Genomic DNA, 13934 nt, shown 5'->3' on the forward strand with positions numbered 1-13934 from the left:
TTTATTTTATTTTTTTTTATTTTTGACTGTTTATTATGGTGTTTATGTCCAATATTTAAAAGAGCTTGTTTATGTTGTTCTTTTATGATTTTTCTAAATTTAAATATCTATTGAGTCCTACTATGTAAGATAAGATTTTGGTTGTTGTTACTATTATTATTTTTTCAATAGTTATTTCCCCGATACAATTTTTTTTCTACTGTACAACATGGTGACCCAGTTACACGTAAATGTACACATTCTATTTTCTTACATTATCATGCTCCATCATAAGTGACTAGAAATAGTTCCCTGTGACACACAGCAGGATCTCATTGCTAATCCATTTCAAAGGCAATAGTTTGCATCCATTAACCCCAAGCTCCCAAACCACCCCACTCCCTCCCCCTCCCCCTTGGCAACCACAAGTCTATTCTGCAAGTCCATGATTTTCTTTTCTGTGGAGAGGTTCATTTGTGCCTTATATTAGATTCCAGATAGAAGTGATATCATATGGTATTTGTCTTTCTCTTTCTGATTTACTTAACAACAAAAAAAGAAAATATAATGTGAAGTGAAATTTTTATTTCTATACCCATGTGTCTAAAACATAAACTTCTTTTTTTATTTTATTTTTAAAATTATTTCCCCAATACAATTTTTTTTCCTACTGTACAGCATGGTGACCCAGTTACACATACATGTACACAATCTATTTTCTCACATTATCATACTCCATCATAAGTGACTAGACATAGATCCCAATGCTACACAGCAGGATCTCATTGCTAATCCATTCCAGAGGCAATAGTTTGCATCCATTAACCCCAAGCTCCCAATCCATCTCACTCCCTCCCCCTCCCCCTTGGTAACTACAAGTCCATGATTTTCTTTTCTGTGGAAAGGTTTATTTGTGCCTTGTATAAGATTCCAGATATAAGTGATATCATATGATATTTGTCTTTCTCTTTCTGACTTCACTCAGGATGAGAGTCTCTAGTTCATGTTGCTGCAAATGGCATTATTTCGTTCTTTTGTATGGCTGAGCAGTATTCCATTGTGTATATGTACCACATGTTCCTAATCCATCATCTGTCGATGGACATTTGGGTTGTTTCCATGTCTTGGCTATTGTGAATAGTGCTGCAATGAACATGTGGGTGCATGTGTGTTTTTTAAGGAAAGTTTTGTCTGGATATATGCCCAAGAGTGGGATTGCTGGGTCATATGGCAGTTCTATGTATAGATTTCTAAGGTACCGCTATACTGTTCTCCATAGTGGTTGTACCAGCTTACATTCCCACCAAGAGTGCACAAAGATTCCCTTTTCTTCACACCCCATCCAGTATTTGTTATTTGTGGATTTATTAACGATGGCCATTCTGCCTGGTGTGAGGTGGTATCTCATGGTAGTTTTGATTTGCATTTCTCTAATAATAAGTGATGTTGAACATTTTTTCATGTGCTTGTTGGCCATCTGTACATCTTCCTTGGAAAAATGTCTGTTCAGGTCTTTTGCCCATTTTTCCATTGGATTGTTGGCTTTTTTGCTGTTGTATAAGTAGCTTGTGTAGTCTAGAGATTAAGCCCTTGTCAGTTGCATCAATTGAAACTGTTTTCTCCCATTCTGTAAGTTGTTTTTGTTTTTGTTTTTTATGGTTTCCTTTGCTGTGCAAAAGCTTGTCAGTTTGATTAAGTCCCTTTGGTTAATTTTTGTTTTTATTTCTGTTGCTTTGGGAAACTGCCCTGAGAAAACATTCATAAGGTTGATGTCCAAGAATGTTTTACCTATGCTCTCTTCCAGGAGTTTGATGGTGTCTTGTCTTACATTTAAGTCTTTTAAGCCATTTTGAGTTTGTTTTGGTGCATGGTGTGAGGATGTGTTCTAATTTCATTGCTTTGCATGCAGCTGTCCAGGTTTCCCAGCAATACTTGCTGAATAGAATTTCTTTTTCCCATTTTAAGTTCTTGCCTCCTTTGTCAAAGATTAATTGATCATAGGTGTCTGGGTTTATTTCTGGGTTCTCTGTTCTGTTCCATTGGTCTATATGTCTGTTTTGATACCAATACCACATTGTCTTGATGACTGTGGCTTTGTAATATTGCCTGAAGTCTGGGAGAGTTATGCCTCCTGCTTGGTTTTTGTTTCTCAGGATTGCTTTGGCAATTCTGGATTTTTTTGTGGTTCCATATAAATGTTTGGATTGTTTGTTCTAGTTCTGTGAAAAATGTCCTGGGTAATTTGATTGGGATTGCATTGAATCTATAGATTGCTTTGGGTAGTATGGTCATTTTTACAATATTAATTTTTCCTTTTGATATGTTGTTGGATTCAGTTAGCTAAAGTTTTGTTGAGAGTTTTTGTGTCTATATTCATCAAAGATAAGGGCCAATAGTTTTCTTTTTTGGTGGTATCTTCATCTGGTTTTGGAATTATGGTGATGGTGGCATCATAGAATGTCTTCGGAGTGTACCTTCTTCTTCAACCTTTTGAAAAAGTTTAAGGAGGATGGGTGTATGTTTCTCTTTCAATGTTTGGTAGGATTCATCTATGAAGAAATCTGATCCTGGACTTTTATTTGTAGGGAGTGTTTTTATGACATATTCAATTTAATTTCTAGTGATTGGTCTGTTCAGTTGATCTATTTCTCCTTGATTCATTTTTGGCAGGCTGTAAGTTTCTAGAAAGTTGTCCATTTCTTCTAGTTTGTAAAATTTGTTGGCATGTAATTTTTTATAGTATTTTCATTTTTTTTTTTGTATTTCTGTAGTATTCATTGTGATTTCTCCTTTTTCATTTCTGATTTTGTTTATTTGTGTTTTTTTCTCTCCTCTTCTTGGTGAGTCTACCCAGATGTTTGTCAATTTTGTTTACCTTTTTCAAAGAAGCAGCTCTTGGTTTTATTGATTTCTTCAATTGTTTTCTGAATCTCTATTTTATTGATTTCCTCTTTGATCTTTATGATTTCCTTCCTTCTGCCGACCCTAAGTTTTGTTTGTTCTTCTTTTTTCTAATTCATTTAGTTGTTGGGTTAAGTTGTCAATTTGAGATTTTTCTTCTTTTTTAAGGAAGGCCTGTATTGCTATGAACTTCCCTCTGAGCATTGCTTTTACAGCGTCCCATAGATTCTGAATGATTGTGTCTTCATTATCATTTGTCTCTCTGTATTTTTTATTTTCCTTCTTGATTTTCTCATTGACCCATTGGTTTTTTAGTAGCATGTTGTTTAGTCTCCATGTAGTAGGTTTTTTTCTCATTTCTTTCCCTTTGCTTGATTCCTAGTTTCATGCCATTGTGGTCAGAGAATATACTTGAAATAATTTATATACTTTAATAATTTCTAACAAATTTATAAATTCAAATTTGTTGAGGTTAGCTTTGTGCCCTTATGTGATCAATTCTTGAGAATGTTCCATGTGCACTTGAGAAAAATGTGCGCTCTTATTTTTTTGAATGTAGTGTCCTGAAATTGTTGATTAACTTTTCTATTGTTTCCTTTAGGATCTCTGTTGCTTTGTTGATTTTCTATCTAGAGCATCTCTCCATTGATGTGAGTGGGGTGTTAAAGTCTCCTACTAGATTGTATTCCCGTAAATTTCTCCTTTTATGTCTGTTAGTATATGTTGTATGTATCTAGGTGCTCCTATATTAGGGGCTTGTATATTGATTATTGTAATATCCTCTTCTTGAATGGATGCTTTAACCATTAAATAGTGTCCTTCTTTGTCTTTCTTTATGGACTTTGCTTTAAAGTCTATTTTGTCTGATACAAGGATTTCAATCCTGCTTTCCTGTCTTTTCTGTTGGCATGAAATATCTTTTCCCATCCCCTCACTTCAATCTATATGTATCCTTTGCCCTAAGGTGAGTTTCTTGTAGGCAGCAGATTGAAGGATTTTGCTTTTTTATCAAATCAGCCACTCTGTGTCTTTCGATTGGCACATTCAGTCTGTTGACATTTATGGTGATTATTGATAAATATTTATTTATTGCCATTTTAAGCCTTGTTTTCCAGTCAACTCTATGTTTCTCTTTTCTTTTTTCAGTTGTACGTTTTCCATTTATTTTATACTCGAGTATTTTTCTTTTCAGTTTTTGTGAATGTAATGTTTTGCTTTGATTTGTGGTTGCCCTGTTTTTTAAGTATGTTAACACCTTCCTGTATCTGCTTACTTTAGCCTTATAATCATATAGGCTCAAGCACATCATTAAGACAAAAAAAAATCTATTTTTTTCTTACTTCCCTTACCCACATTGCATGTCTTTCTTTCTTTCTTTCTTTATTTATTTATTTATTTATTTATTAACATCTTCATGTTTGGATCTGTATGCTGGCTTATTTAAATGACTGCTTTCCAATTGTGGTTTCCTCCATCCTAGTTCTTCCCCTTTTTTTTTTTTTAAGTTTAGAGAAGCCCTTTAAGTATTTCTTTTAAAATGAGTTTAGTATTGTACTCTTTCAGCTTTTGTTTGTTGGAGGAATTCTTTATTTCCCCTCCTATTTTGAATGGTATTCTTTCTGGATAGAGTATTCTAGGTTGCATATTTTTTCTTTTTAGCACTTTAAATATCTCTTGCCATTGCCTCCTGGCCTGTAGAGTTTCTGTAGAAAAATCAGCTGATAACCTTATGGGGGTTCCCTTATAATTAACATTGCCTTTCTCTTGCTGCCTTTAGAATCCTTTATTTATCTTTAACTTTTACTATTTTTATTATAATATGTCTTGGTATGGGACTGTTTGGGTTCAACTTGTTTGGGGCCCTCTGTGCTTCCTGTATCTTGATACAGTATCCTTTAGATTTGGAAAGTTTTAGCCATAATTTCATCAAATATATTTTCAATCCCCTTTCTTCTTCTTTTCCTTCTCCAATTCCTATTATGCATAGATTGGCCCACTTTATATTATCCCATAGATCTCTTACATTGCTTTCATGTTTTTTCATTTGGTTTTCTGTCTGCTGTCCTGTTTGGGTGATTTCCATTATTCTGTCTTCCACATCACTAATTCTTTCCTCTGCATTATTCATTCTGGTCTTTATTGCCTTTAGCTTGGTTCGTATCTCTGCAAATGAATTTTCTAGTTTATCTTGGCTCCTCCGTATATTTTCTATCTCCTTTCTGAGCGAATTTGCATTACTGTTCATATCCTCTCTTAATTCCTTCAGTATTTTCACTACCTCCCTTTAGAACTCCAAGTCTGTCAGACTGCAGAGGTCTGTTTCATTGTTGATTGCTGTAGGTGAATTCACCTGTTGCTTTAACTGGGGATGGTTTCTGTGCTTCTTTATTGTGTTTGTGTTTTTCTTTTTCTGTGAATTTGGGGAAGCCAAACTGTAGTTTGGCACAGTCTGGGGTGGTCTGGTGGGGCCGGCTCTGTGAGGGTGGGGTGCTGTGCATGAAGGTGCCAGTGAGCTGGATTCATGTAGGCTGGGTGCAGGTGCCAGGAGCATGCAAGTGTGCCAGCAGGGTCGGATCTGTGCAGGCAGGGTGCAGGCACTGGGAAGGAGCATTCAGCTCTCTGCAATCCAGTGGGCAATTGTGTACACTGGGGCCCAAGGAGTTTTCTATGGCAGCCTGACCATCCTCCTCTCCCCTTCCCAACAGTGGCACCTTGCCTCTCCCACATGTCTGGACCTTCTCCCGGGTTCCCTCTGCTGTGGCTTTCCACTCCCCAGTTGTTAGTGTACTGCTCCCCCTGCCAGCAGCGCACTGCTCCCTAGTCCCTTAGACTCTCTCCACACCACCAACCCCAGCCCACTCCCTGGGACTGAACTCTGGAGCCTAAGTCTTAGCGCACAGTCTCTGCCAAGCATCTCAGTCTGTGGTGTCTGTGCCAATGGTTCAGATGGTCTGTGTGTCTCTCACTCTGCTTTTTGGGTCTCAGACCTGCTGCTGTGCTTTTCTTGGCTTCTTGGAGTTCCCTCCGACTCGGCTGATCTTTCTGTTGGTTAGGTGGCTTCCCAGGGTGTAGGTTCCCTTTCCCCTTCACAACTCCCTCATGGTAGTGTTAGACCCAGCCTGATTCCTTTTGTCTCTCTCTATATGTTTTTTCTTTTTGTTCTATGCAGTTCTGTCAAGAGTTTCTTGCCCTTCTGCCACTATTCAGTTGATGTTCTGTGTGAATCTTTTTACATGTACATGTGTTTTTTTGATATATTTGTGGGAGAGAGTGAGCATGTCCTCTTACCTTTCCACCATATTGCCATCCCCCTGCCATAAAATTCTTATAATTTTTAGTTTGCAGAATACTTCCTCATAGAGCAGGCAGATGACAATTGATAGTAGGAATTGACATAAATAATCTTACAAAATAATTTACATTTAGAGGGATGATTTTCTAGATAACAATTATCTATTAATATAAATATATTAATACTAAATTTAAAGTTTTAATGATTGTTTTATGTTCATAAGCATGAACATCATCTGTTGTTCTTTCTCCTCACTTCAGTGTATTATAAATTCTATCAGTTTTAATTTTACTCAGAAATAATATGACCAGGAAAGAAAATAAATACAGTGTCTTTCTTATTTATTTCTGCTAGTTTAAATCTAACATATATTTGTATGGTTAATATATTTGGTCCTGTTGATAATCTAAAGACTTGTAAGCTACAAAGATTCTAGACTTTAGGTGTTTAGAGAAAGTAAATAAAAATAGAAATGAAAGTACTAAAAATAAATTCTAAAAAAAAGAATGCGTGGCACACTATTTTTTCATTACTCTCTAATTGTCAATCGTAATAAATGATTGCTTAATTGTCAATTGTAATCAATGACTGCTTAAATGGTTAAAGGAAAGCACACTATATGCAATCTTTTATTTGAACACTTTCAAGATGATAAAACTTGAATTAATTCTTAAGTATAGCAGTGATTATTTCAGAATGTGCAAATATTTGCTGAGGAAACATAAAGTCAGGGCAGGAGACAGAAGTAAATAGAGTATAAAGGATCAGAAGGTTCTAAAATTTTGAGTAAGTAGAAAGCATATGCACGTTTATTCCTATAAACAACCCCAGAAAGGAGGAGGAAAATAAAAATGCATATGAAACTCAGTTTAGGAGAGAATAAGAGATTTGTTGAAAAATACCATTAATAGGTGAGGTTAACAGGGCCAGAACCCCATTTCAGAAGATGAGTAGTTAAAGACTAGAAGTACAGTTTAGAGGCATAGAATTTATTATAGTATTTTAAGATGGATTTTCAAAATTCCTTGATACTCATTTCAAAAGTAGTTTCTGGAGTATACCAGTGTAGACTCTTTTATTTTTAAGCAACAGACAACTCAATCCAAAGTGACCTAAGTTAAAAGGGAATATAAATACAATCTGTAGTAAAACTTACTTCTGTGGTAGTCAGACCAATAAGTTCAAATGATATCTACACAGATAGGTACTTCCAAATACTGTTATCAATCCATGAGTGTAGGATTTGTTGTAAGATATTTACAGAAAGTTATTACAATCTTCTTTGAAATCTCTCTCTTAGCATGTCTTAACATTAACATGTCTTCAAGGTTAATTACTTCCAAATGAAGATTTGTAGAAGCTCCTCAATGGCACAGTGAAATGGATTTTGAAATCTGAACATTTCCTTTGGACCTGCATTGAGATGTAAAAAATATTTCTAGAACAGTAGTGAGTTTACAAAATTGATCTGCTCCAAATTAGTTAGGAGGTGAGGATCTTGCTTTTTGTTTTAACTTTGACAATATGGAAAATACATAAAACAACTTGATATCACCTCTCATTTTAGAAATGTAAGTTGCTCAGAAGACTTTACCACAGTATACGTTTCACATGTAAGTGCTTTTTTGCTTTGTAAGTTTAGTAAAGTTTATGTCCATGAGAGCAAATGAAGTACATCACTGATGCTCAGTAACACATAATAACACGTAATGGATTCAAATATTTTTTTACAAAGTGAAAGAATAATGAAGGAATAACCTGTAGGGTAAAAAGACCTTACAGTTTCAAAAACTTAGAGAATTTGTTCAAATTCTTTTTCTTCTCACAACTATTTGCCACACAATCTTTTGTAACACATTGTAGCAGATTCAGTTTGAAGTTGTACTGCATTCCTCTTTGCTCAATATCTTTGAAAATATTCTCACATGTAGTTGTTCCATGCAGAATATTTTGTAGAGGCTAATTTTTCTGTCACTTCAAATTTGGCATTGACCCTTCAAATAAACAACAACTTAGCACACAGGTCTGCTCAGCAAGAGAGGAAGCACACTGCTTGAAGTCACTTGCTCTATTTTTTTTAAGTGAATACTAATTTTGTTCCTAATGTTTCCAATCTTGCAAGCAGCTGTTCTCACCAAAATACTTAAATAAATATTTATATTTTGGACACATTTCTCTGGCTGTTACAATCAAATAGTAAAGAACTCATCATCAGCCAATATCTTCCCTTGTGTAGCAAAAAATGACCTGGTCAGGAGCTTGCTTTTTTCTAGGCTTCATTTTTCTTTTTAAAATGTTTTTTGAAGAAATTCTGATATGATGAAATAATCCATTGATTTTTTTTAATTTTTTAAACTGTTGTTTTCCAGAGATGTGGGGATAATATGAGGAGTGCTACAGTGTCCAGTTTCATGTGAGAAACACAATACTTTGTCATTTAATTTGATAACAAAATAATCTGCAAATCCCTGTTCTTAAAAGTGTGGCATTTGAAGTCCGCTTTTATCTTTTCTTGTCTTGACATGGCGAGTATGCTCTGTTCATAAGAATAAAATAGAAATTCTCTTGAGTTATAACTACACCATTGTAATTTGTTTCTATCATAAGTACTCAGCTCTGCCACTGTGGGATTCAAACAACCATGTAAAATATGCAAATGAGCAAATATAACTGTGTTACAGTAAATAATTCTGAAATTGGAATTTTGATTTCCTAAAATGTACATTGCCATAATATGTTTTTCTTCTTTTATTATTATTTTTTAAATTATCTAAAATTTAAAAAAATTATTTCATTTTCCATACAAAATAGGTAGCCAACTAGTTTTGATTCATGCCTCATAGTTTGCTGACCTTTCTAATACAATCATGTGGAATATGCTTTAACACAAAAAGTTAAAAGATCATTGATGTTTCCTATATGGTTAAAATATATTTTTAATTTTTAAAAAGTTTATGCAAACACTAAGAGAATAAAAACAAAATTTATTAAAATATCTATATAAGTAAAAATTGTGAGGATAGAAAGACAAAGGAAGTTTTCCAAAATCAAAATAATATCACAATAAAATTTTTAAATAAGCCTAACAATCTCAGATTTCTTTGTGTTAAAAACAAAAAGAGCAAGCAAATAAAAAAGGACTGACTTTGGATGCAGAATTACTATTTCAAATCATATGTTTCCCAGGAATGGCAAGGAGTAATGCTTGATCTGCTATCACCTGAGGTAATCACTGTTTATATTAATACAGATAATTTTCATTCATGTTACACTCAATGTATTTTACTTCTTTAGAAATTAGCTGGCCTATTTTTCAATTTTTAGTCTCAATTTATTTCTTATGTAGCAAATTCCACAATATATTATTAAAATTGGATAATGTATTATTAATTGTTAATGAAATGGTGAAGAGCACAGTCTCTACAATGAAGTGCCTTGACCTGTCTTTGATCATTAATGTGTGACTTTAGTCAATCACTTAAGCTTTCTGTGCTTAATTTCCTTTCTGCACTTATTTTCTTTCCTTAATTTCTTTAATTTTTTGGAGAACCCAGAGAGAATAAGAATGAGAACTAGATGAGAATAGGAATGAAGATAATTTATTAAGGAAAGGCACCCAGGATTATGTCATAAGAGACTTGAGGAACCAAAACAGGGAAGGGGAAGAAGCCAAGCAAGGATGTGTTTTGAGGCAAGGACTCAACTTCAAAGCAATCACATAGGGAGCTGTGGAGTGTATACTGAACTTCAGAGTAGTCTCACTTGAAGGAACGGGGGTTGAGCTTTCCTACTCTACCAGTTAGTCATTGGGTATATCACCAGTGAAATGTAAACTCCTAGCACTTGGCCAGCAGCTCCCGCAGCCCAGAGGCAATCCTCTGAGGAAGGTCTCAGATACAGGTCTTTGGCTATCTAAAGCAAAGCACTTAGGTGCATAAAATGGAACTGAAGCCATGTGGATGAAGCACTATTTGCTACAGCTTGAAAATAGGGGTGTAATGTTACTTAAATATTTTTGAGTACTCAGTTTATTCCAAATACTAAACAAAGAATTTTATTTTTTAAGGTAATATCTGTGTGTAGTGTTTACTCAATAAATACTACCTAATATTTATCACTCATACAAATTCAGCTTTGTCGAATGTATATATAGTCATGAGATTAAATTATGCATCTTTTAAACATTGGAATGTCATCAATTATTACCAATTTATTATCAAATCTTGTCCTAAATGAAGGGCTAATCCAAGTATTATTATAATTGAATTTGTAGTATCCCCATGACAATAGCAGTCAAATTCCTGATACATTAAGTTGTGTGTCCATTAGAGAAGTCTAACCAAGTTAGTCTTGCTCTTCTTTCTGTGTGTGCTATTTGCCATATATGTGGTATTTTTAAACTCCGTAGGGTAGAAAGAGGGTGAGAATTATAGTTTCTAGAAATTCCTGCTATCTGGCTTCCTGATACCTTAAATTGCATGTTATAACTCTTTTCCTTTAACTATGTATATCTTTCCCTTTGATTTTATACTGCTGGGAATAGCATATTAATTTATCAATTGAAAATATAAATATATGGTGTGTGTGTGTGTATGTATATAATGGTTATTTTCTTAACAGGGTAGCATTAAATAATAAGTCCACAAGTCAAACATATTATTTTGTACAAGATGACTACTATAGCACAAAAAGTTTTTCAGCTTTTCCATTAAATTCATCTTATTATTTATATATATAATTGTGTATGTATTTGATTTTGAATATATTTTTTGTTGATTGAAAGTTTACCTATAAATATCTTAACTCATATTAATGTATCCCCATATTTGAGGAGCTGTGTCTAATCATAAAATTATTCAGTTTAGACATCAATAATAGGTAAAATTCACATATACCTTCTAAAGAATGTCATGTGTGTGCAATCATGTTGTTAGAATGGATTTTAAAATCTCCCATGCAAATTGAAAGATTGTACCATCATGCTATCTTCATGTATTGTGATTGTGTCAGTGTGAGGCAGAGTTTGAAAGGTAAAATTCAAAATAGTATAAGAATTAATTATACAAATATCTAGAACAATTTGGGCATATAAATTGGATAGCCTTATTATATTTTTAAATGTATTCTTAGTTAATTATTTTTATAACAATGTGATGAAAACCTATGATATTATAATAAGTCATGTGACAAGGGAAAAGTAAGCTTCGGAGAGCCTGAAGAAAAAATTAAAAATATTAAACTTGAAATAACACATAAAAGCAAACAGAGTGGCTCTTGTGAACAAAAGTACATAGGAGGGAGAGGTTGAATATACAAAATAATCATTCAGGTGTCATCACAGTGCACACCAATTGCATTGATTCAGTACCTAGCATGGATACAGAAACTTCTGAACACTTCATGAGGTCAGAAGTACAAATATGTTGTTGTGCATTACAAGTGGCTTAACAAGTAAATTTAGAAACCATCTTTCTGCTAAAACTGTAATTTCTTAGAGTATAATTTTGAGATATATTTGAGAGAGTCATTCTGCTTAACCTTCCTGAGTCCTGTATTCCTTTTGTATGCAAAAGTGAAATATGAGACAGGAAATACCTTCCTCACATCTTTTTAAAGTGTTCATTGATTGATTGATAGATACCATGTGTATTCAAAATATGTTAATTGCCTTCTTATTGAATTACTTTAAAATTCAACAAAATTCTAACAATCCCTTTTTGAGAGTGATAATCTGGAAACAAACAAAAAATATATACTTGTTTCTCTTGGATTGTGAAAAATCAAATGGCTAAATCTAAGTCTTTTAACCATATATGAGGACAGGAATTTTAAAGTACTTAGTTTTCACCAAAGAAGGAAAGTAATACCATCTTTCTTAAATATTTACCTTGAAGCAAGAAGTTCTAATAACCCTGGATTGAATAAGAGTGATACAACCTAGGGTGAAGTGGAAAATAGCATAAAGGTAACTTACAAAAGGAAGACACAGTGGCCTTGAAATACGCAAAACAGAGATAGTCTATGTTTGAGACATTCCCAAACTGATTTTCATAATATATAATATCTTCTGAGACAATGACCTTAGGAGGTATTGTTTCAATTCTATTCAAAGAAAAGTATTCCTCACTTTTACTTGTGTATTTGAAAATATGAATCACTTCAGAATGGATTAAGTTTATCTCTTCCCTTTTGCAGTGCCTCTATCTCCAATGTGGGAGTAAAGTTGTCATTAGCCTATAAATCTTTCAAGTATAGAAAAGAGATGTGTCCCATAACTCCAAAAACAAACATATATTTTTCTGTGATTATCATGTCTGAAACATGTCCCAATATTATAAAAGGAAAAAAAAAGCAAAATCCATTCCCCTTTCTGTTACTATAATTAGAAACAATTTATCTTTAGAAGTTTCATTTTTTCACAAAATTATGTACTTAGAAAACTGAGCCATGTATATTTATTCTAAGTGCTAGCTTGGTGAATCTTTAATAAAATATGGTAGTAATAGAAAGACATATATACCCTTAAGAATAATTCTACATAATTATCTTTAATAACAAATTCATACTGATAGATAGAAGCTTTTATATACTTTCGGTCATGGCAAGAAAATTTAATGTGAGATTTACCCTCTTAGTGTATATTTAAGTGTACAACATGGTATTATTAACTGTGGGCACTATGTTTCACAGTGGATCTCTAGAATTTGCAAAACTGAAACTTTATATCCTTTGAACCACAACTCCCCATTTCCCAATCCTCCCACCAACCATCATTCTATTCTCTACTTCTATGAATTTGACTATTTTAAATATTTTGTGAAGAGGTTCCTACAGTATTTGTTCTTCTATGATTAGCTCATTTCACTTGGCATAAAGTCTTTGAGATTTATCCATGTTTTCGAATATGGAGAATTTCAGGATTACCTTCCTTTTTAAGGTAGGATAATATTCCATTATGTATACATGTATTTTAATGAGTTTAATTATATTTTTCTAATTGTTTGATTATAAAAACTTCTCTGGGTAGTAACCACTATGGTGATTGATGCTTCTTAACTCCTGAATTTGCCTGACCTGTAGAAGCTAGCAAATTTATGTTTAGATAGTTCCATGAATTTACTTCATATTGCTTTTAGCTCAGTAGATTCCTGAAATGGCAAAGAAAAACCTGGCTTTTCAGACTTTAAGCACAGAATGTCTGTTAAACATAAATATATTACTTCACTATTATGAGATTACCTTCCTTTTTTCACAAAGCCATGAGATATTGTACGTAATGATGTGGATAATCTATTCACTAAACCTAGCAGCATACAGAATTCAAATGGATGCTATGACCTTATTATAGAAAGAAATTATTTTATTCCTCTGAAAAATAATGATAATTTAATAATTCTGTACCAGTAGAATGACTAGAAATTTGGTATATATCTTTAACAGAGTAGTTTCCTATCATCACACTGAAATGCTAGTGTTAAATCATCTCTTTGTTAGTATAATACTAGCTTTCATTTGAATAGTGCTTTATAGTTTTTGAAGAACACTTTCATATGTTATTCCTTCTGTTCTTCAAAATAACTCTGTTAGGAGGCAGATAACTGTTTTTTTTTTTTCTTCTTTTTTTTATTTTTTATTTTTTTTTTGTATATAAAGGATGGCATGGTGGCTTAAAGAGAATTTATTTCATGGCTATAGTAACTTAATAGCTGACCTGATCTTGAATCCATGTCACTTAACTCTCAGTTCAGTGTTCTTCCACTAA

Source organism: Sus scrofa, chromosome 8, assembly GCF_000003025.6.
Source record: "Sus scrofa isolate TJ Tabasco breed Duroc chromosome 8, Sscrofa11.1, whole genome shotgun sequence".
NCBI classification, from domain to species: Eukaryota; Metazoa; Chordata; class Mammalia; order Artiodactyla; family Suidae; genus Sus; species Sus scrofa.